General features: G+C 45.5%; 1 protein-coding gene across 1 annotated transcript in view; it reads right to left on the reverse strand.

Moving 5' to 3' along the window:
- The window catches only part of ANGPT1 (angiopoietin 1), a 264,971-nt gene that overhangs the window by 94,782 nt on the left and 146,742 nt on the right, over positions 1-23,447 (reverse strand). The gene's annotated exons all lie outside the window — the stretch shown is intronic.

Consider the following 23,447-nt stretch of genomic DNA (forward strand, 5'->3'; position numbering starts at 1 on the left):
GGAGAAATCAATGTGACAACCACCTTGCTTGCTTCTCACACTAGGAACGCCAGTGTATGAGGAGTCAGCAGGGAGCAGCTGGAAGTTGCATCCCACCTCCCTCTGTATGGGAGGGACTGGAGCAGCTGCACCCCTGCACCTTCTCCAGACTGGGGAGACAAAGGAACCTATTCCCCAGCTCCACTCCTTCTGGTTGGTCATTTAGAGGAGTTAAGCTAGGAGAAAGCATACAAATGTTTGTTCTCCTGGAATAAACTCTCCAAGGTCCAAACTTCTGCCTGGCTGGAGTCAGCTTATTTTTCTCCCAGCACTTCCATTTTTAGTCTGGGAGAAAGAGCTTGAACATTTCTTTACTTCTCGTGTCTACTGAGAAAATGGCAATTTTCCCAGTAGAAACTGAATGTCTGCATGCAGCCACCAACTGCTTTTTTAAAATGAACCATTGAAGGACATCTGAACAAGAAAATCACATTCCCTTTTTCCCCCCTATTAGTCTGAAGTGAGAAAGCAAATAAGGGCATATCAAGGACATTCAAGCTATACAAGTATTTATCAAATAAACCATTTATAACAAAATTCCTCCTCCACTTTGCTAAATAAATTTACTTGGTCTTGTAAAACTATTTCAGCATACTAAGCCTTCATCCTCTTGGGACCATAATTTTTTACTACTTTATAAATTGCCAAAAAGTTATCAAGTTTGTTTCTCAATAAATCTAGCCTGGATGACTGCTAACAACAATAATGCTTCGATTCATGGTGCATTTGAAAGCCATCACTTGAGAATACCATAAAGTAGTCCTCATTAGAGAGTTTAAATAGAATGTTTTAAGGCCCATTTACAAAGAGATAGAGGCACTTAATTATCCAGCTTCTATATAGTTCCTTAATAGTTTCTGCTTGAGACAGCAAATTTGTGAGTACAGCCATTCACTGAGAACTGAGAACTGAGGAAGCCTTTCACAAGCTGCTGCAAGAGAGATTAAGCCACAGGCTTTGTTTAAGCTCTCCATATCCATATTTCTTTAATTGATTTAAATTTTTCCACACAGACACCCTAATGTGCATTTACTATTTCTGCAAGAACCATATTATTTACACAAAGAAATGCTTCATTAACAACGCATTGGGTGACACTGTCAATGTTGTTACTTGTTTCATGTTTGTTAATATTCCATGTAATGTCTTCAGCATGAGTGAATAATACCATTTTCACAAGGCAGAGTTGAAAGAGATTAGGCACTGGTGCATATGTTTCTTTGAGGCTGGATGAGTAATTGATTTCAGTGTTAGCACTAAAGAATGAAATAAAGAAAAGATAAAATGATGAAACTATTTGTTCTCCAACCCTGAAATATGTATTAAATGCTAGCAGTTGCCATATGCGGATTAGCAGGGAGATAAGCCGGGTAAGCCGGCCTGGACGATCTCCACCCTAGAGTCCTTAAGGAATTGGCCGAGGTCATTGCAGGACCCCTGGCACGGCTCTATGAGCACTCGTGGTGCTCTGGTGTGGTCCCAGAGGACTGGAAGAGGGCCAACATGGTTCCAGTCTTCAAAAAGGGGAGGAAGGAGGACCCAGGAAACTATAGGCCAGTCAGTCTTACCTCGATCCTAGGCAAGCTGTTTGAGAAAATTATACTGGCACACATCCATGAGGGTCCAGCTGGGGACTGGATGCTTAGGGGCAACCAACATGGGTTCATCAGTGGCAGGTCCTGTCAGACCAACCTGGTGGCCTTCTACAATCAGGTTACCAGATCATTAGATGCGGGGGTAGCAGTGGACATAGTCTTCCTGGACTTCCGGAAGGCATTCGACACCGTCTCACCCTGTTCCCATTAAGAAACTGGGGAACTGTGGTGTCACCACCCACACAGTCAAATGGGTCGCCAACTGGCTGGTGGGCCGCACCCAAAGGGTGGTGGTGGATGGGTCCTTCTCAACCTGGAAGGACGTGGGCAGTGGGGTTCTGCAGGGCTCGGTCCTCGGGCCCGCACTGTTCAACATCTTCATCAGTGATTTGGATGAGGGGGTAAAAAGCACCCTGTTCAAATTTGCTGATAACACTAAGATGTGGGGGGATGTGGGCACACTAGAAGGTAGCATCAGGCTTCAATCAGACCTAGACAGGCTACAAGGGTGGGCGGATGTGAATAGGATGGGATTCAACACAGACAAGTGCAAGGTGATGCACCTGGGAAGGAACAACTGGCACCATACCTACAGGTTGGGGAACTCCCCTCTTGTCAGCACGGAGGCAGAAAAGGATCTTGGAGTCATCATTGACTCCAAGATGAACATGGGCTGGCAGTGTGGGGAGGCAGTCAGGAAGGCCAACCGTACCTTGTCATGCATCCACAGATGCATCTCAAGCAGGTCCAAAGAGGTGACCCTCCCCCTCTATACAGCACTGGTAAGGCCGCAGCTGGAGTACTGCGTCCAGTTCTGGGCGCCGCACTTCAAGAGGGATGTGGACAGCATCAAGAGGGTCCAGAGGAGGGCCACTCACATGATCAGGGGACAGCAGGGCAGACCCTATGAGAAGAGGTTACAGGACCTGAATCTGTTCAGCCTCCAAAAGAGAAGGCTGAGGGGGGGATACAGTGGCCTGTTATAAACTAGTCAGGGGAGATCAGCAGGCACTGAGGGAGTCCCTGTTCCCCCGAGCACCACCAGGAGTGACCAGGAATAATGGTCACAAGCTGGCAGAGGGCAGGTTTAGGCTAGATATCAGGAAGCACTACTTCACAGTCAGGGCGGCTAGGATCTGGAACCAACTTCCAAGAGAGGTGGTCCTGGCTCCTACCCTGGGGGTGTTTAAGAGAAGGTTGGATGAACATCTTGCTGGGGTTGTTTGACCCCAGTATTGTTTCCTGCCATGGTGGGGGTTGAACTAGATGATCTACTCAGGTCCCTTCCGACCCTAGAAACTATGAAACTATTATTACTGAATTCTGCATGTCAAGTATGAACACTGTTTTGGACACTGACAGCAATTTCTGATAATTTATCACTTTATCTGATTTATTTTAGAAACCAAGAAGTGTCTACCTGAGTCTCTAGGCATCTTTGAAAAGTACATATGAGCATAATATATCATAAAAAGAAGTGGTAATTCCATATTGTTTGAAGCTGAATTACCTGCTCCCAGGAGCATTTCTGCCTTTTATCCATTGTAATTAATGTAAAATGCATCAATGGTTGAGGGAACCCAAAACCCCTCCATCTCAACAGAATGTACTAACTACTGGGTTACAGAGTTATGCTTCTTGTGACATCATTAATCCTGCATTCTTTCCAGCACACTTCCAACAACTTCAAATCAGCCCTGAGCAGTGGTAGTTAAATACAGTGACAGTCCCAGATCTCATAGGCTGTCTCAGCATCCCAGCCAGCTGGTGAAAATTGAAGCAAAGGTCATGGTTGGCAGGGCTAACTGCACCTTGTCATGTACCCACAGGTGCATCTCTAGCAGGGAGAAGGAGGTGATCCTCCCCCTCTATGCAACACTGGTCAGGCCACAGCTGGAGTACTGTGTCCAGTTCTGTGCGCCCCACTTCAGGAGGGATGTGGACATGGAGAGGGTCCAGAGGAGGGCCACCCGCATGATTCGGGGACAACAGGGCAGACCCTACAATGAGAGACCTGAACCTGGTCAGCCTTCACAAGAGAAGGCTGAGGGGGGACCTGGTGTCAGTCTATAAACTCACTAGGGGGGACCAGAAGGGTTTGGGAGAGACCTTGTTTTCCCTAGCACCCCCTGGCATAACAAGGAATAACGGCCATAAGTTGTTGAAGAGTAGGTTTAGATTAAACATCCATAAGAACTACTTCACAGTCAGGGTGGCTAGGATCTGGAACCAACTTCCAAGAGAAGTGGTGCTGGCTTTTACCCTGGGGGTCTTTATGAGGAGGCTTGATGCCTACCTAGCTGGGATCATTTGAGCCCAGTTTTTCTCCTGTCCAGGCAGGGGGTCAGACCTGAAGATCTACAAGGTCCCTTCCGACCCTACTTCTATGATTCTATGATTTTATGAAAAACCCCACACTGGCAGGGATTGGCCAGGGCAGGGAAATGCAGGGCAAAAGCACAGCTGTGATCATGGACTGCTCACACGTGTGTGTGTGTGTGGTGCCCCCTGACCACACCAGCCTTGGTGGTTGCCCTTGTTCCCCACCCATAAGGCTGGCCCTGACTGTCTGTATTGTACAAGTTTACCCGCTCACAGCTCAGTGGAGTTGAGACAAGGGAGTGGCCGGTACCTTCATCTAGGCTCCATAAGTGGATGTGGAGGTGGAGGTGGGGCTGGGATGGCTTGGACCCCTGCCCTGAGAGAAGCAGGGCCCCTGGTCCCTTCCACCAACCTGGCTGCTGGTGGGGATCCATGTTTGGTGGGGTTCCAGGCTTTGCCCTAGGATTGCAGCTCAGGCCAGGGAAGGCCATTTGGTAGCAGCAGAAGCAGCAGCAAGAGGTTGCTTAGCTGCAGCCACTGCTTCACCAGGTGCTTGCATGCACTGCCCACACATGGTGGGTGTGAGGAGTGGCAGAGCCTTCTGCCCCCCTGCATGCCAATCCACACCTCCTTTCAGGTGCTGAAGCTAGGAGCCAAAGGGATGCCAGAGCTCCTATGCCAGGTGAGAGGGTAAATGCACTGGACTTTGAGGGGGGAGGTAGAGAAGGGGGGAGGTGGTTCCCATTCCCCCTTGATGGCAAATTGTGGGTGGGAGCCTATCCCAGTGCCATCAGGTTATCTGCAGCTTTGTAAAGGGGCTCAGGTCAGGATGCAGCTGCCCGACAGCTCCCTACAGAATTGGGCCATCCCAAGCAGTCTGGGCTGCTTGTCTATCCCCACTGGGTGCTCCCGTTGGCAGCAGGGAGGAGGGTAGTGTCCCAAATTTCCTTAAAAATATGTTCACCCTATGATTAGGCCACTCCCTGGGGAGACAGGAGTTTGAATTACGATAGCCCAAGGCTGGTATAGATCCCAGCCTACCACTTTCTGGACCAGCAACTAGACTATTCCATTAAAACTGGTGGGCAGTGCCACTGTCAGCTCTGCTCCTTTCTTTGAAAGAATATTTATAAGTACCTACCATCTAGGCTCTGGTTCCCAGGTGAACAGAGGTGCATGCCCTATAGCTCTGAATGAGGTGACTGAATCAGAAGGTGGACTGGAGTTTAGGTACAGCCTTTGCTTAGTATTTCCTGCTGGCTAGCTCTATACAGGTACTGCTTGGCATGTAAGGTTTGCAGATGGTCCTTCTGAAGTTCCCAGATCTCCCCTTGCACTGTACAGGTACTCTGGAGGACAAATGCCTACAACTTGGGCATTAAATATCTTAACCTGTAGGTGGTTTTTGGATCTGACCCTGTGAATATGATTCAGCTTAGAAAACTAAATTTGTTTTCATTATACATGACAAGAGCTTCAAAAAATTTAAGTGGAAAAATCATTAAAACTTATTCAAATGGTGATTTTCATTTTTCTTGTTTTAAACAAAAGGTCCTTTTTTACATCACTTTCCAAACATGTGTTTTCATTTGAGGAACGTGATTTTTTTTTAAAATCCTAATACTTCTATTATTGCTTTAACATCAATCTAGTCCTTTTTTAAGTCTAACCATCTGTATATAGATTATGAGCCTCTAAAAATAACTTAAAGTAGGGCAAAGGGCAGTTGGGCAGATAACTGCTTTTACACTGTTCTCTCTCTCCCACTTGCATACATGCACCACTACACACGTATATCGCCACACTCCCACACCTACCCACATAGTCAAGCTTTCCCAATGTGAAGTGCTTTGTCACTTGCAGATCAGTGCTAGACATATTCATTGACGAGGTAACCATAATATACAGGGAAACTTAAAAAATGAATCAAAGTATTATCTTTAGCTGTGACATTGATCATTGTACAGTTTAGACAAGTTGAAAAACTCTATATAAATATATCTATAAGAAAATGAATAGTTGGAAAACAGTATAAGAGATAAAAGTAACCAATTCTAGTTTCTCATCAATAAACAATTTCTAAAAGACTACAATTTTTCTCTTGTAGGTGTACAGTTCACAAGAAGAAATACATTCAATGCCAAGTCATTGAGCCTGGCTCCTTTTCCATTCTCTGTATATTAACCATAGCACATGGAAGCTCAGCCCTTAGCCACGCCGGCAATGCAGCAGTGCTGGAGTTGCTGATTAGCCAGGCAGGGGAAGGAGTTTCCACCTGCTCTGTGTCTAAGCCAGAGCTGAGCTGCACCTGACAGTGAGGGGGGAAGAAAGGGTTGGGGGCATAAGCTGCAGAGGAGAAGCAGAGTAGGAGGCAAGAAGCTGTTGTAGTTTTGACTCTGGCCCCCAACCCAGACTAAGGCCAGTGTAATAGCTGCAGCAGCTGCCTGCCGCCCCTTTCTGTTTTGTGTAAGATAAGGGGCTTTTTTCCCCAAGGCTGACTGGGGAAAACCTCATCTTATATTTGAGTAAAATGATTTATTATATAATGAAAATGGGCTGGTATCCCTGCTAGTGTAACCCCATAAGGCTAGGGACAGAAGTTACACAAAGACTGGTTTAAGTGATCAGAAACAGGGTAAAACCTGTAACAGAGCAGAAGTTCAATGCACATAAAGCAGTTTCAAAATGACTGAAACTGGTTTAAGATAAACCTGGTTGAATGTAGTATCAGATTTAACTGAATCATGTTAAACCAGTTTATGGAACTTCTGTCCTCACCCCGCTCCTGGTTTAAGTTAAATCAGAGTCTCCCCCAGCATTCCAGCATGCTTTTCTGCCCGGGGCTGGGCTGTGTTGTCTGCTCCAGAGAGCAGGGCTGGCTCTGCCTCTCTGCTCTTTAGCCAGAGCAAGGGTCAGGGTGTGGCCAGACACTGGCTGGCATGGCGCCCTAAAGCAAAGGGGCAGGGAGAGGGTTTATTTCCCCCTCTGTCCCCCCTCCCTGCAGGGGACTGCAGCCAGGATCTGCCTGGTGGAGGCAGAGCAGCCCCAGTCAGGGTCTATCAACTCCACCTTGCCACTCCAGCGGCAGGGTTGGGGGCATGGCCCTGCTATCCACCTGCCTCACCTGGGGCTGGAGCTGCAGGGCTGAGCTTGGTCAGTGCTGAGGACAGATGTGAAGGAGCCAACCCAGGCTGAGCCATAGGGGCAGGGCCCCTCCCAGCTGGCTGTAGCTCGGGATGGGGCCACAGGAGCTCTGCACCCAGATTTCTCCCAGCTCCCTATGCCCAGGCCAGGCCGGGCCTGCCCGGCTTAGCCCCAAGGGAGGCAAGTGGATAGTGGGGCCAAACAGGGCTGGGGCATGGAGGCAGGGCCCTTCCCTGCTGGCTGCAGCTCCGTGACAGCCTGGACCAGTGCACACAGGCAGCACCTGGATGGGGATTGGTATGGAGACAATACCAAACAAACATCTTACCCATTCATTGAATGATTTTCTTCATGAAGTCAATAGTCACTTCTACAGAGGTAAATTCCTAGCATGTGTACATTATTTCAAGAATTAGCCCTAACTGCATGTTGGTATTCAAATAAAATCTAATGCCTCATTTTTCTTTTACTAGGAGGCCACAAAGCCAGACCTTTGACCAAACTTTCTCTACTATTCAATTAGTCCTCTGAAACATACAACAGTAGACCAAGCACTTTAACAAACTATATTATTATGTAGTCTGGCCAAAAAAACAGGAAAATAAATAACCACAAAGATAAGTCCCTACTGGTGTTTTGCAGTTTTATAGATTCCTTCTTAATGGAGTGCTATATATGCAACTATAGTTGTGTATTATGCAAATTAAAATTAACATTATAGGCTCTATGGGACAATTAATTTTTGCTAAGGGACAATATTGGACAAATGCTGCAGTTAGCTGTTCATTCAAAATTCCGTTTAAAGTCAAATGAGACTTTTGATTGGATGACGACTGCATCTTTTAGCCTACATATACATTTCCCACTGAGCCCGTAAGATCTCTGATTTTCTTGGCTTTGCTTGCATCTGTTTGAGATGAGGAAATTATCCCTGGTTTGATATTGTTTTCTGGGTATTCCCTAAAAAATCTTCATAAACATTTCACATCTCTGTGTTGCAAAAGCCATGAGGTTGCAGCATGAGTCAATATGTTTATTTATTACTGAATGTCACTTTTGTATTTAGACACCAGAGAATCAATAAAAAATATGCTCTGTTACTTCCCACGCTTTATACCATTAGTAGACAGGAAGGGTTGGGAATCTGGACACCCCAATTTTTATAGCAAGCCAATGTTTAGCTTTCATTGTTGTCATTTCCAGTCTATTTTAGAACCAGCCAAAAATATTTGCAAAACTAGTGTGGGATGGGAAGAAACTAATTTTCATTAATTTTTCAAATATCCTTAAGGTTTTAGGACACCACTTTCCTATCCCATGAAAATCCCACAGGAGAATGTGCTCCTAAAACTTGATAAATGTTAAAGCAAAGAAGTAATAGGACCATGGCTGGGAATAGGTAATGCTCTGAGGAGGGTAGCAGTAAAAAAGGATTAGGAGCAGCTATACCTAACAATCTCTTTCCCATCCTTCTCCAAGGCAAAAGCATTATCCAACCCTGCTGATCAAGACAACTATTCCTTGCACTACTCCTTTTTTCCCTGTGACCAGTAGGGTCCCTCAAGGCTCTGTCTTTGGACCTATATTATTCAACATCTTTATTAATGATGTGGACACCGGAGTCAGAAGCAAACCTACCATGTTTGCCAATTACACCAAACTCTGGGGTAAAGCGTCCACATCTGAGGACAGGACAAGAACCCAATGATGTTTAACACTGAAAAATGCAAGGTTCTCCACTGTGGGAAAAAAACCCGCAGCATGCTTTTAGGCTCAGAAGTGCTACACTGGCTAGCACTACAGATGAAAGGGACTTGGAAGTCATGATTGACCACAAGATGAACATGAGCCTTCAGTGTGATGCTGCTGCTGGTAAAGCGAGAAGAATGCTGGCTTGCATCCATAGATGCTTCTCAAGCAAATCCCGGGACGTCATTCTCCCATTGTACTCGGCCTTGGTGAGGCCGCAGCTGGAGTACTGCGTCCCGTTTTGGGCTCCACAATTCAAAAAGGATGTGGAGAAGCTTGAGAGAGCCCAGAGAAGAGCCACGAACATGATCAGAGGTCATGAAAATGGACCTTATGATGAGAGGCTGAGAGTATGGGACTCTTCAGCCTGGAAAAGCGCAAGCTCAGGGGTGATCTGATGACAAGGTCAAATGGTCATAAACTCCTCCAAGACGGTTTCAGGCTGGACATAAGGAAGAACTTCTTTACTGTCTGAGCCCCCCAAGGTCTGGAATAGCCTGCTACTGGAGGTGGTTCAAGCACCTACTTTGAATGTTTTCAAGAGAAAATTGGATGTTATCTTTCTGGGATCCTATGATCCCTGCTGACTTCCTTCCCCTGAGGTAGGGGGCTGGACTCGATGATCTTCCAAGGTCCCTTCCAGCCCTAATATCTATGAAATCTATGAAATCTGTAAGGTGAAGAGTGAGCATTTTGGGGACTATCTATGAGTAGAACCAGTCCATCAAACCTCTTTTACTCAACAGCCTTACCACTACTAGCTTTCCTTTTGAACTGGGTAATGCCTCCCTCTACAGGGAGACCAAAGTTGCAGGAGCTGATCTTACACTAATTCATGTGTGAATTTAATCAGAAAGACAGAAGGTCCTCAAACCATGTTGCATATAACTACTGTTCTGAAATGTTGCTCCTTATCCCCACATGTGAAGACTTCTACAATATTGGGGATGCATCTATTCTAATAGAATACATTTTGGAGACATTTCTTCTGTTTTCCTGTTCCTTTGCCCTTCCCTCCATTGTGGATCAGAGGGAAGCCACTTCCTTGGTTGTGAAATTAGTGAATCCTTAACAAGCTGCTTTAAAATTCCATAGTGCAGAATGGTCTTTCAAACAGGAAAGATATTTTTTGAAAGACATGTTATTTTAGATATGAGTTGCTGCCAAGAGTATCACTACTGCATAAAAAAATGCTTAGACAAATTATGTGACAAGTCCATTAGCAGCAGATATAGCCAAAGTGGAGATGCCTGGGTCTCTGTGGTACTGCACATATATTTGTCTTATCTATAGGTTTTATAATCTAGTGGAGAACATATTTTTAGAGATCATCTTAAATTAAAGTTGGAGAATGGATCAAACTGGGACACTGAGGTAGATGGTATTTTGGAATCCAACCTCAGAACTGTTGCCAAATTTTACAGATGGCTCCTATCTGAAAAATGTTTTATACTAAAACAAGTCATTTCAACACCCCAGGTGCTTGGAATTATTGGAATTGGTATCTGGATCCAAATTTGGCAATTTAGTTTAGCTCCATTTTTAAAAAATTTTATCAGTGTGACTTTCACTCCCTTTTCTATCTCATTTTTCCTTATGCACTTTCAGGAATCCTCCTCCCCTTAATTTAGCTAGGTCTATGGTACAGATGAAAATGTTTTTACCATTGTGTCATCCAACCTTGCTCACTATGGTCACCTAAACTTTCTCAGGGTATTGTGTATTTGTGTAGTTTTTGTCCAAGAGAGATCACACAGGAAAGAACAGGGTAACCATCTTTATTAACAATAACTACCCTTAACACTAAAGCAGAAGAGCCAACACAAGATAATGCATTTTAGGCAGTGCCATCTGCTGATGGAGAACACTCAATACATAACACACCTCCCCTCTAGGTAATGTAGTTCTGTAAGTACTGGGGTGGGACATGGACAGCGACCCATCATGTGCAGCCCACTTCAGGGATAACAGACTTTTCACTGCCAACAGAAATAGGCTCCTTTGGCTCTTCTGGAGTAGCTCCAGCAACTGGAAGTACTGATGGGTCTAAAACAGCAGCTGATGGACTCACCAGAACTGGTTGCACTAGTAGTGCAATACCTTCTGGTGCTGCAGGAGTTATCTGAGACTTGACCTCGCATCTAGTCAATGTGCCTGCAAAGTATCTTTCCATGTGGAATCTGGATTTTATACAGTACTGGTCCTGTAGCTCCCAGGACAGATGTAGGCACTAGGGCTGTGGGAAGCTTTGGTCGCTGATTCTATTTGGCAGAGATTTGGCCCAATTCAGCAGTCAAATCTCTGAATCCAAATCGAATCAGGAGACCCTTTAATCTCTCCAAATCAAATCAGAACCCTCCAAATTGATTCAGGCAACTTTAGATGTTTTTTGTACATACCTCAAGGTACTGGGCAGCTTGTGAATACTGAGATGGTTGGGCAGATAGAGCACTCCATGGGAGCATGGAGGGTTTCCCAACGTGCTTGGCAGTGGGCCCACAAGTAGACCAGAAGCACTTCTAGTCCACTTTTGGGTCTGCCACAGAACACGTGGGGGGACCCTTCCCCACCCCCCGGCTCAGGGAATGGTGCCTCCTGGTTCTGGGGGGTGGAACCCAGGGTCCCCCTATGGCCAATTGCCGAGCCAGATGAGCACATTTTTGGGTGTGCAGTTCATTAGTAGCTCTATAGGACTGCACCTGTTGCACTGCATGGAGTTACAGCTGCCGTAAAACTCGGATTACAATGCATGAAGTCACAGAGGCAATGGAAACAACTTCTAACCACTATGATAAAGAATGAACAACAATAAAAAAAATCTGGCCTTAGAAAGGGCCAGCAAAATCTATGTACAGATGAGACCATGGTATTCTAGTCACTTCCAATGGATGAACTGGAGCCTTAGCTAGTGTGTGGCATGTAGCTTGGCATATTTCACACCTCTTTCTGTTTACTGAATGCCAGCATCTATCTTTGTCTACCAGACATAAGTTCTGGCAAGTGCTTTCATGCATCCAATCCCTGGATATCTCAAATGGAGAGAATCAAGAATTCATGTTCAACCTTCATTGGGAATGACCACTTGGTTACCCTATAGGAGGCATCCCTTATGGACAGAAAGTGCATGTGGATATGTAATGCATGGCTTAAATTAACTTATGACCCTTTCCTTACCTATTTTACTACTTGGGCTAACACTGGATCCAGTCATATGAGCAATGTCATCAGCCTGGAAAGAAGGATCAGAATAGGATACTAGCATCAGAAGTTCAGAGAGATGAGTAACAGTGAATGCACGATGGAAAAATGGTAAATGACTCAGTGCATCTGCATTTGCTATCAACTTCCTAGGGAGGTGTTGAAATTCACAATCATATGCATTTAAAAGCAAGAAACAACAAAGCATGCATGGTGAAATGATTTGAGGTGTTGATTCCTCTTGGTGAATAATCCTAGCAATGATTTATGATCTGTCAGAGTTGTGAATTTGCAGCCATATACACAGTCATGGAAATTCCTAAAGCCAGCAATGACTGTAAGAGCTTCCCTATAAATTCGGGCATAATTCTTCTATCTTATAATTTGTGAATAGTAAGCAATGGGAGATTTGTGTCCTTCATTTTGAAGGTTACTGAAGACATTCCCCCATTCCATTCCATAGAGTGAAGTATCACAAGTAAGCAGAAGTGGCTTCTTTATGCCATAATAGACTAGTATGCTGTCAGAAGACAACAATCGCTTCACATCATCGAAAGTATTGTCATGCAATTTAGTTTATTTCCAGGTGGCATCCTTATCCAATAGACAATGCAAAGGCTCGGCAACTGTAGCCTTGTCTTTTAAGAAAGAATGGTAGAAATTAAGCAGACCCAGGAAGGCAACATGATGAGGTTTCATTTGAATTGGAGCCACAGTCAAATTCAATGTAAATGACACAGGCTGGCTCTTATAGCCACCAAGTTGTTCAAAGACCTCGCTGAAATCCCTTAGGATATTTTGTAACCTGTCTACCATGATGCTGTACACTCCTATTAATTTGACACCAGTGGCTCAAACCATTCCCCTCCTAGTAAACTTGTTCCTGAACCTTTTGCAATTATTAGGCAGAGGACCCCTCAGTCCTGCCCATAGCAGACACTGATACAACATGCACCCTTCAGACAAGTGTTTATTACAGTCAACAAGTTTGGCTTTTTATGACATAATAGGTGGATGATTTCTAGGACTGAGTGAATTGCATATCTCTTCTGAGAGTAAGGTAAACTTAGATCTTGAGTATAACTCCATAGTACAGGGAGCACCCTGAAGAATCATCATTGTGTAGGTCTTCTTCTGTGGGGTTGGTGTTTCCACATTATTAACAAATGCAGTAGTGTAGGCATCAGGAGACAACTCACATGCTGGAATTCCATTTGAATCAGCAGCAGTATTCATGGTAAATGAAGGCTCACCCCCCTTGGTCGCCTTGTTCTCAGATGTCTTGGACTTCTGATGACACATGTTCAATGTGCTGCTTGCACTGGCAATGGTTGCATCACAGAAAAAGCATGTACCACATCTGTGATTTCTCCCACAGCTATAGCAGTTTATTATGGGAAGAAAAATTCATATTTTTGTGCATGGGTGGTGGCTTCCTTGGACAATCCTCCCTTGAATGCACTTGGTATGTCTCAGCTGATATCAGTCCTGTTGATGATACTCAGATTTCACTTGAATGGAGTAACACAGCTTTATATGCCAGGGATTCTACTTGGGTCATGGTAAATATTAAGTTATGCCTTGTACGATGTCTGAGTCTCAACCCCCCTCCCCCCCGCACCACCACCACCACCCAAGACAATCCCTTTTGAGTGGTATCAAAATTACAGTTCTCAGACACTCAATGCAAGTCTGCTACATATTCAGTAATTCCTTCCTCTGGCAGCTGATTTCGTTGAATGAAATTAAATTGGCAAGTGGTTTCAGATGGAGTTGGTGTAAAGCGATATTTTAGCAACTGGAAGATCACATGGTATGAATTGTTACAGGGCTTGGCTGGGGATACATGGGAACAAGCTAACTGAAAATCTTTTGAGCCAATGACACTTAGTAGCAGTGCCCATTTTTGCTTATTGTCTGTAATCTTATTAGCTTCCAGACAGAAGTCTAGCCAGTCAGCATAAGCTTAGGTGGATGGATGGGATGCATCAAACTCTTCAGTGTGGCCCAAAGGAGCCATGTTAGTGAGGACGCATATGGGAAGAGGAGAGCCCCAGCCCCTGCTCACTGACAGCATGGATCACTGTGAGTTTTTCTGTGTTCTTTTGTCTGGAGCACTGGAAGCATCCTACTCACTGGGGTCCCGTCCTCATTGCCAATATTGTATATTTATGGGGTTCTTGTCCCAGACAGATCACACAGGGAAGAACAGAGGAACCATGTTTATTAAGAACCATCCTTATTAATACCACTACTGAACGGGCAAAAGCAATTGATGACAGAAAGCAATTGAGGACAAGGCTGAACTCCTCACTGGGTTCTTTGCCTCAGTTTTCCTAAATGAGGGGCAAGACAAGTCTCACATTGTAAAGAGGCAACAGCTGGGCATCAGACTACCAAGCATTGACCCTGAGATGTTGCAGAGTCACTTGGAAGGACTGGATGTGTTTAAGTCAGCAGGCTTGGATGACCTCCATCTGAGGGTATTGAAGGCACTGGCCAATATCATTGTACAGCCACTAGCAAGAATATTTGAGCACTTGTGGCACACGGGACAGGTCCCGGAGGACTGGAAAAGGGCCAATGTGGTCCCTATTTTCAAGAAGGGGAGGAAGGAGGATCCAGGCAACTAAAGGCCAGTCAGTCTCACCTCCATCCTTGGCAAAGTCTTTGAAAAGATTATTAAGGCTCATATATGTGAGAGCCCAGCAGGAAAAATTATGCTGAGGGGAAACCAGCACGGGTTCGTAGCAGGTAGATCATGCCTGACTAATCTAGTCTCTTTTTAAGACCAGGTTACAAAACACTTCGACACAGGAGTAGGGGTTGATATCATTTACTTAGACTTCAGGAAGGCCTTTGATACGGTATCCCACCCCATACTGGTGAACAAGTTAAGAGGCTGTGACTTGTATGATAACACAGTCTAGTGGGTGGCAAATTGGCTAGTGGGTTGTACCCAGAAAATGGTAGTGGATGGGTTGGTATTGACCTGGAAGGGAATGGGTAGTCGGGTCCCGCAGGGTTTGGTCCTTGGACCAATACTCTTCAATGTCTTCATCAGTGACTTGGACGAGGGAATGAAATGTACTCTGTCCAAGTTTGCAGATGATAAAAAACTGTGGGGAGAAGTGGACACACCGGAGGGCAGGGAACAACTACAGGCAGATCTGGACAGGTTGGACAAATGGGCAGAAAACAACAGAATGCAATTTAACAAGGAGAAATGCCAAGTGGTGCACCTAGGGAGGAAAAATGTCCAGCACACCTACTGCCTAGGAAATGACCTGCTCGGTAGCATGGAAGCAGAAAGGGATCTTGGAGTCCTAGTGGACTCCAAGATGAACATGAGTCGTCAGTGTGATGAAGTCATCAGAAAAGCTAACTGCACTTTATTATGCATCAGCGGATGCATGACAAACAGAACCAAGGAGGTGATACTTCCCCTTTCAGACCACAGCTGGAATACCAGCTGGTCAGACTGCAGTTGGAATACTGCGTCCAGTTTTGGGTGCCACACTTCAGGAGGGATGGGGATAACCTGGAGAGTGTCCAGAGAAGGGGCACTCATATGGTTAAGGGCTTGCGGGCCAAGCCCTACGAGGAGAGACTAGGGCACCTGGACCTCTTCAGCCTTCGCAAGAGACGGTTGAGAGGTGACCTTGTGGCTGCCTATAAATTCATCATGGGGGCGCAGAAGGGAATTGGTGAGGCTCAACTCACCAAGGCACCCCGGGGGTCACAAGAAATAATGGTCATAAGCTAGCAGAGAGCAGATTTAGACTGGACATTAGGAGGAACTTCTTCACAGTTAGAGTGGTCAAGGTCTGGAAAGGGCTCCCAAGGGAGGTGGTGCTCTCCCCTACCCAGGGGGTCTCCAAGAGGAGGTTGGATGGGCATCTGGCTTGGGTCATCTGAACCCAGCACTCTTTCCTGTCTGTGCAGGGGGTTGGACTCGATGATCTATTGAGGTCCCTTCAGACCCTAACATCTACGAATCTGTGAAAAATAATTACCCTTAATTCTAAAGCAGAAAAAACAGCACAAGATAATGAAGTTCAGGCAATGCTCTATTACTGATGGAGTACAGACCATATGTACAGACACTCAGTACAAAGCGCATGGTAACACAGCACAGTGACTAGTTGCTACTGCACCTTCTGTTCTTACTAATGCGGATGGAGCAAAAATCATGCTAGACCAATGGTGGGAGAATTTTAAAAAATACTTCAGCCTATTCAATAGGGTTGTGTGAAATTTCACTGGGTGTTTTGTTTTGAAGCTGTTTTGCCACGTTCTGAGCTTGAAACAGCAAAATTGAAACAAAACAAAAGCCTTCAAAACAGTTTTAAAATGAAATGAGAGCACTTGAAATGTTTAGAAAGTTTTGAAACATTTTGAGTTTTGAAGCCAGGCTTACTTGGCTTCAGAACCAGTCCCAGCCAGCAGCAGCAGCCTGCTGTCATCCCTCGCACAGATCCAGGGGCTGCACCTGCCCAGCAGGAATCTGGCACAGCCCCTCCAAGTGTAGCCCTGGCCAGTGTCTCTGCCCTGCCTCCCACCACTGGGCTCAGCTCCATGGGGCTGGCGAAGCCTGTTGGAGAGCAGCTTGGTGGTGGGAGGTGGGGGAGAACCAGGGCTGAGCTCCAAGCAGTTCTGCCAGCCCCACAGAGCTCAGGCCAGTAACGGGAGGTGGGGGAGAGCCACTGGCCAGGGCTATACATGAAGCCAGGGCTGTGCTTGGAGCAGCTCCTCAGCTCCACAGCTCTCCCGAGGGTGTGGGCCCCCAGGTTTGAATGCAGGATGACAGGAGGCTGCTGTTACCAGCAAGTGACACAAGTTTTACTTGTCAGCATTTTGATTTTCCCAGAAACCCCTATACTTATCTCCCTAAAACTTGGCAGGCATCATGTCCTCAAAAGGAGCTACCATTCCTGTAATTTTCATCTGAATCAGGCAAGAAATGACAAAAGTATAGGAATTTTCATGATTCCCCATTGTAGCCTATGGACAAAACGTCGAAACAGAATTGAAACAGGGAAACGGTTTTGATGAAATGGAACAGTGCTCTGAAATGAAAAGATGAAAGAAAACACTTTCCCTTCAAAACAGTGAAACAGAAGTCAACATGAAACTATGCTGTTTCGCACAGCCCTAGTATTCAAGTCACTCCAACCAAGATAGCCTTCATGGCCGTGTCTGTACAAGTGTAGGCATTTGTTTCCCTGGGAACAAGAGTGCTGCTGCTACTTGTATGCAGGGAACACCTGTGCCACATACCCTCCAGCACACAGCAGGTTACCCCAGGTGGGGATGGGGAGGCTGGAGCTAGCAAGTAAGCTGGGGGCTTCCTGGAGCTGTAGCACCAGTGATCCTGGTGCTCAGAGCCTAGCTGGCAGCTGGAGAATGGCTCCAGCCAGGCGGGATCTGGTTTTGGGCAGCATAGCACTGTCCCTGTGTGCACTGCTCCACTTTTTTTTAGCAAGTTTTTTTGACCCTGGGATCTCTCGGAGTCAGTCCCCCCTGCCACCTCCAACTCCCGCACTGCTACCTTGCAGCATGGAGGACAGTTGAATGTACAGTATGTGGTGCCTCAGACATGTCTGCACTGGTGCGGTATATGGTGTCACAAATACTTGTCTGAACATGGCCCTCGTGATCATGTCATTACCCTCTCCTGACTGGTGTGTCTAAGAATGATGCTGACAACAAGTTTTGTTTCAAGTAAAACAATAATAAAAAAAAAGGGTGGCTGTATTATCCAGCAAAGAATGAGTAAGTTTACGATCTGAGGTTCCTTTTTTGCTAATGTTAAGCTCTTAAGTTTGAAAAGCATGAACCTTGTTATGTGGCAAAGCCAAAGGGGGACTGCTGTCAGAGCTAAGGTTCCTATTTTTTTCCTTTTCAGAAGATTAATTCCTGTTTGAAAATATTTACAGACCTACAGATACAGAGGCATCTAACAGAATTTTCCAAAAGGACCAAAACCTTTAGTTACTTTAAAAATTAATTCAAACTTCTGCTTTGGGCACTTAATTAACCTTTGAAAACCTGACCCATGGTGCCTTGTTTAGTCCACTAGTCCATGTTGCATCTCAGGCTATTGAACTTCCCATCTTTCTACAAAATCCATGCAACTTACTTACCTGATATTCTCAATTATTAGGTCTCTCATCTTTGAGGGATCCTGTACCTGAGGGTTTTTGGGGGTATGGCTCCATTTAAGGGTATATTATGGACTTCCCATGCTTAATGTTTATAACATAATTTATCTAATTGGTATATTTCATCCTAATCCCAAGGATTATGGGGTTATTAATTTATGTCTTGAAGCTTTAAGTTTCATTTTCTTTGTTAATTTCCCTATCTCGTTTTGGTAGATGTTCTTTTTAGTCATACACATGTCTAAACATTTTTAAAGTCCTACTAAGCCTCTTGTGTTAGTCGGCATGTCTACATAAGATGTTTACTGTTTAGTTGCCTAATTAACTGCACAGTAAACATTTCAGCATCTACATAAGTGCCCCTTTTATGGCACACAAAACTAATAAACGTCTCATCATTGCATGTGTAAACACTGCTCCAGCTGGCTGAAGGGTGCTTCAGTGTGGAAATAACCAATAGGCAGCTCCTGCGCTAAACCACGCTTGCATCTCAGCCAGCTACTTCGCAGCACATGGAGCCCAGTTGGAGCAGCCAGCCCAGGCTAGGGCACAAGGGTGCTTCAGTGTGGAGGCTGCCTGCCAACTAGCCCTGCACTGAAGCATCCTTGTGCCTCAGCCCCTCCACAGTATGGGGGGTCCAGTGAGTGGAGCCCTGGGCTGGCAGGCTGATGCCCCTGGTCCAGCAGACTGATGCTCCTGGTCCCCTCTGCTCTGACTGGGCTCCATGCACTGCACATGAATAAACTCTGGAGCAATATGCTCTGGAGTTTATTTGTGCACATTAACCTCATGTGTAAACATGCCCAGTAATATCTAATAGCAGTTAGCTGCACAGGTTAACCTTTTATCAGGAGAAAATAATTTCCAGTATTATTGGATGTTCCCTTTCTCCTGTATTATGACAACAGGTAAGTTGAACTGTTCATTTTGATCTTCTTTATACCATTCATTATTTTTAATATCTCAGTTGTGTCATCTTATTTATGTCGTCTCTCAACAAAGTAATCCTTTGTGTTTGGTTTCTTTCTTATGGAGATTTTAGTGTTTCTAGCTATTCTATTCTACTCTATTTTGGACCATTTCCATTTCTTTTATATCGTTTATGAGAGTGGATAACCAGAACTGAGTGCAGTGTAAGAGAGGAAAGTGTACCATTGATTTATATATAACATTTTAATTGTTAGTCTCTTTGCCTTAATAAACTTCAACTCTCAGTTCATATTTTGCATTTTGAACACCACTTCACTTATAGCATATACTTACACTGAATGATATATTTGCTCCAATTTGTCCTCCCAAGATGCATACCTTGTACTTGCTGCAGTCTTTAGCATAACATAACTGATGCAATGATAATTTTTAAAGACTCGTCATATGTGTTAATGTCCCAAATTTCTTTAGAGTGATGTAATGTTTATTATTTTACTTTTTTAAAAAAGCTCTGGTGGGTCCTTTAGTTACTACAAAAATGTCTGTTAAATAGATTTAAATTGAGCCACTTCTTCAGTGCAAATCCTCTATCTCTGTCTAAATGTATTAGTTAAAATGTGTCAAAGAATGATTCTGAAAGAGTTAATAAATAGAAGAACATATGGGCCAGAAACATGATTTTCTAAGTTAGTCAAAACCAATTTACTTTGCAAAAAGAAAATACCTTGGTTTCCAAATATGCAGAGTATCTACAAGTTTCCACTAAATCAGTGGGACCTTGTGAGTGCTGACTACTTTGAAAAAGTTACTTACTCAGATGCCCGATTTTGGACCTTAGTGCTTCACTTCAGACTCTTGGGTTTGAAAATCATGGGTCAAAGTCTTTGTAAGAAATAGTTAACGTCTGCTATTTTTAAAATTAAAGGGAAAACATTTTGTGTGAATCAAATACAAGACGACTGGAAAATCTTTTAGCCATTAAAAAAGCTTGCAGTTTATCTGTATATGAGAATGATATATCGCTTATATTGATATTAATTTAAAATTGCTCCTGAGTTCTATTAAAACATTCTGAGCAGAATTCTGCCAGATTTCTTTGCCAAAAGGCTGTAAAACTTATTAAAGGATTTGTATTACTTCACAATGCCTCACAATTGGTATGGGAACACACTAGTAAGAACGACTTTAGGTACTTGAAAATGCCAAACAGCTGTTTAGTATAGAATAAGTGACAGCAACATCTAAAGGAAAAAATGAAAGTAGACATAAAAAAAATGTATACTCTCAAGAAGATCTGACTATGCAGACTGACTGACTTGTCCCAGTCTTAATGGAATTCAGAATCAAGCTATACAAGGTTCTGGGGAATGTTTCATAGGGAAGAAACCAATACAGCCCTGGCAATAAGTTTTTTTTCAATACTTGCACAACTCTATTGAAATATGTCTTGATGCAGTATGCAGAGTTATATAACGACAATGCATGTACATGCTGGCCTTCTAAGAATGCCATTCTTCCAAATCACTTCTCTCTCCAACCATTGCATCTTTTCTTCCTTTCAGCTCAAGCTCACTGAATTTTATGATCATAACATTTTTCTTGAGTATGTCTCCCTCATCTCTAGCTGTGTTCTCTCTAGTGACCTCCTCCTGGCCAAATCACATATTCTCTACCTCAGGCTAACTTTGAATGTTGGCATCTGCATTATCCCCTCTATCAGTCCATTCAAAACAATAACTAAAATTATCTTCTCTGCTTATTTTTCTGACCATGTCACCGCACTTTGAATTTCCCCTTGCACTTCTTTTTAAATCAATCTCCTTCTTTTCCTCAGCATCCTTGTGCTGCATGACTGCTTCCCCTACATGGAAATTTACCCATTACATACTGCCTTCTTCTGAGTTACCTTGTACTACAAACCTTGCTATACCACTTGTCCACCACTCCCACAGTATCTATGTCCTTTCCCTTAGACTAAGAAAAGGCCTTCCACACACCTTAGGGTGTGTCCAGATGAGCACACGTGTGCCTCTGGCAGCATCTCAAACCAAATAAAAAAAACACAGTGAAAAGTGGTGCAGGGTGTGGTTCCCCACCATGCACTGAGGCAAGCCGGGGGTCGGACCTCCAGAGACGCTTTGGCATCCAGCCAGAGCATCTCTATGGTGCTCCCTGCTGCTCCAGCATGCTGCATTTACATGCTGGGGCAAGCAGGAGCGGTGCAAAGCTCTGACCCAGGCACTGTCCCTGGTAAGTAGGGACTGGGGGGCGGACTGGGGGGGCATGCATACGTGGGGGATGTGTGGGCGTGGAGGGGCTAGTCAGGGGGTGTGGTTCCCCTGTAGGGCCCCAGCTCCCCCAAAGCAGCAGTGGCCATGGGGCACTCAGCACCCACTGCAGCCAGAGCCCCAAGAGGCACAGTGCAGCCCTGCTCACCTCAGAGCTGGCGCCGCTTGTGCCACCTGTCATAGGAACAGCCCACCTCGGGGTAATGCCATGTGGAGCTGCACAGGTTCAGGTAGCACTGGGGCCACTCAAGCCGTCACCCAGGTGTCGGTGCCACTTGCAGGGACAGTGTATCATGCTGCACTGGGTCCTGCCTCCAGGGAACTGGCCCGACCCAAAAATGCACGGAGCCTGTGGAGACAGGACCTGGCCTGGCATGACACAGGGTCCCTGCGAGTGGTGTTGACCCTTGAATGACAGCCTAGTGGCCCCGGTGCTGCCTGAAGCCACATAGCCTCATGTCACACCACACTGAGCTGGTCCTGTCCTGTGATAGGCAGCATGAGCAGTGCCAGCTCTGAGGCTATTTAAGCCATGCCCCTGGGGATTCTGGCCACAGCGGGCCCTGAGTGCCCCACAGCCACTGCTGCTGTGGGGGTGAGCTGTGGGTTCTGTGGGGGGGGGCTGAGACCCTGTGGAGGGGGCCTGAGGGCCCAGCGGGGGGCGGGGTGCATGACAGGTCCGAGGAGGGGGGGCATGACAGCTCTGCAGGGACACACGTGTGCCATGCAGAGGGGGCCTGTGCCCTGTGGGGGGAAGCTGTGGAGCCTGCAGAGAGGGCAGTCCATGTGCTGTGTGGGGGGCTGCACCCTGTGGAGAGGCAGGAGACTCACCCCTCTTGAGCAGCCCCCCCAACACACACAGTCCCCCCGCAATCCACCCACAACATCCACATCCCCAAGCCACCCCCACAAACCCCTCATACTTGTACCCAGGCACAAACCCTGGATCTCTGCACAAGACACATATCCTCCCAAACCTCACCCCCTACATCCACCCACAAGCCCTACATCTACCCACAAACTCCCCGAACCCCGCCTTGAAATTGCTTTACACTTGTAAATATATCAACAAAACATTGCCCAAATATATCAATAAAATATTGCCCTCCCTATATATAGTGCCATTTCATTTTAATACAGGAAGAACACTATTTTATATATTTAAATAAGAGTATTTGGGTTTCTTATCAGAAATTTGCAGTTCATAAACAGGGAACACCAGGTTCTTTGCTGGTGATACAAGTGGCAAGACCCATACAGAGGAGCCTGTCCAGGGCCAGCACTGGGGACTCAGCAGGAGGGCAGATGAGGTAGCTAACCTCTTGGCCATTTGGGGACAAGACAACATGCTTTGACAGTTCAAAGTGGGTCACCACAAGGAGCACACCTTCTGGGTGATAGTTGCACCCCATCTGTTCTGGCAGGGGCACAGCCATGGGGCCACAGGTCCAAAGGTATGGATGCTGTTGCAGGTAGCAGCAGGTCACAAGCAGGCAGAAGCCTCTACTACCAGACTGCTGCAGTGGGTACAAGGAGCAGGGGCCACTCCAAGTTAGGGCTGCTTCAGCAGTCCAGCTGGCACAAGGGGTAGTGTCCCCAGGTACCAACCGGCTAGGCCCCAGAAGCTCTTGAGGGCAAGTAGCCCTGAGCTGCTCACTTTTTATACTGCTGGGGTCAGCACAGGTGCTGGCCCCAGCCTCTAGCTCCCCTTGGTTGCAGATCCGGGAGGAGCCAGGCAAGGTTATTTTGCCCCAAGTGGCACAACTTGCCCCATGCCAACGTCCATGTCCAGGCACATGTGCTAAGGATAAAAATCCCCAGCTCAAATTTATGCCACTCCTATTTGAGCTGCTATGCCTGCGTGCCTGCATGTGTGGACATGCCGGAAGGGTTAGTTTGTAGGTTCCTTTGTTTTGAGAATTAAAATCCTTTCTGACTTTCTTCATAGATGTCCACAGGAAATATGATCACTAATAAGTTATGTGAAAGGAGCAACTCTCTCTCACACACAGAAACAC

Source organism: Crocodylus siamensis, chromosome 3, assembly GCF_052110815.1.
Source record: "Crocodylus siamensis isolate JL-2025a chromosome 3, ASM5211081v1, whole genome shotgun sequence".
Classification (NCBI taxonomy): domain Eukaryota; kingdom Metazoa; phylum Chordata; order Crocodylia; family Crocodylidae; genus Crocodylus; species Crocodylus siamensis.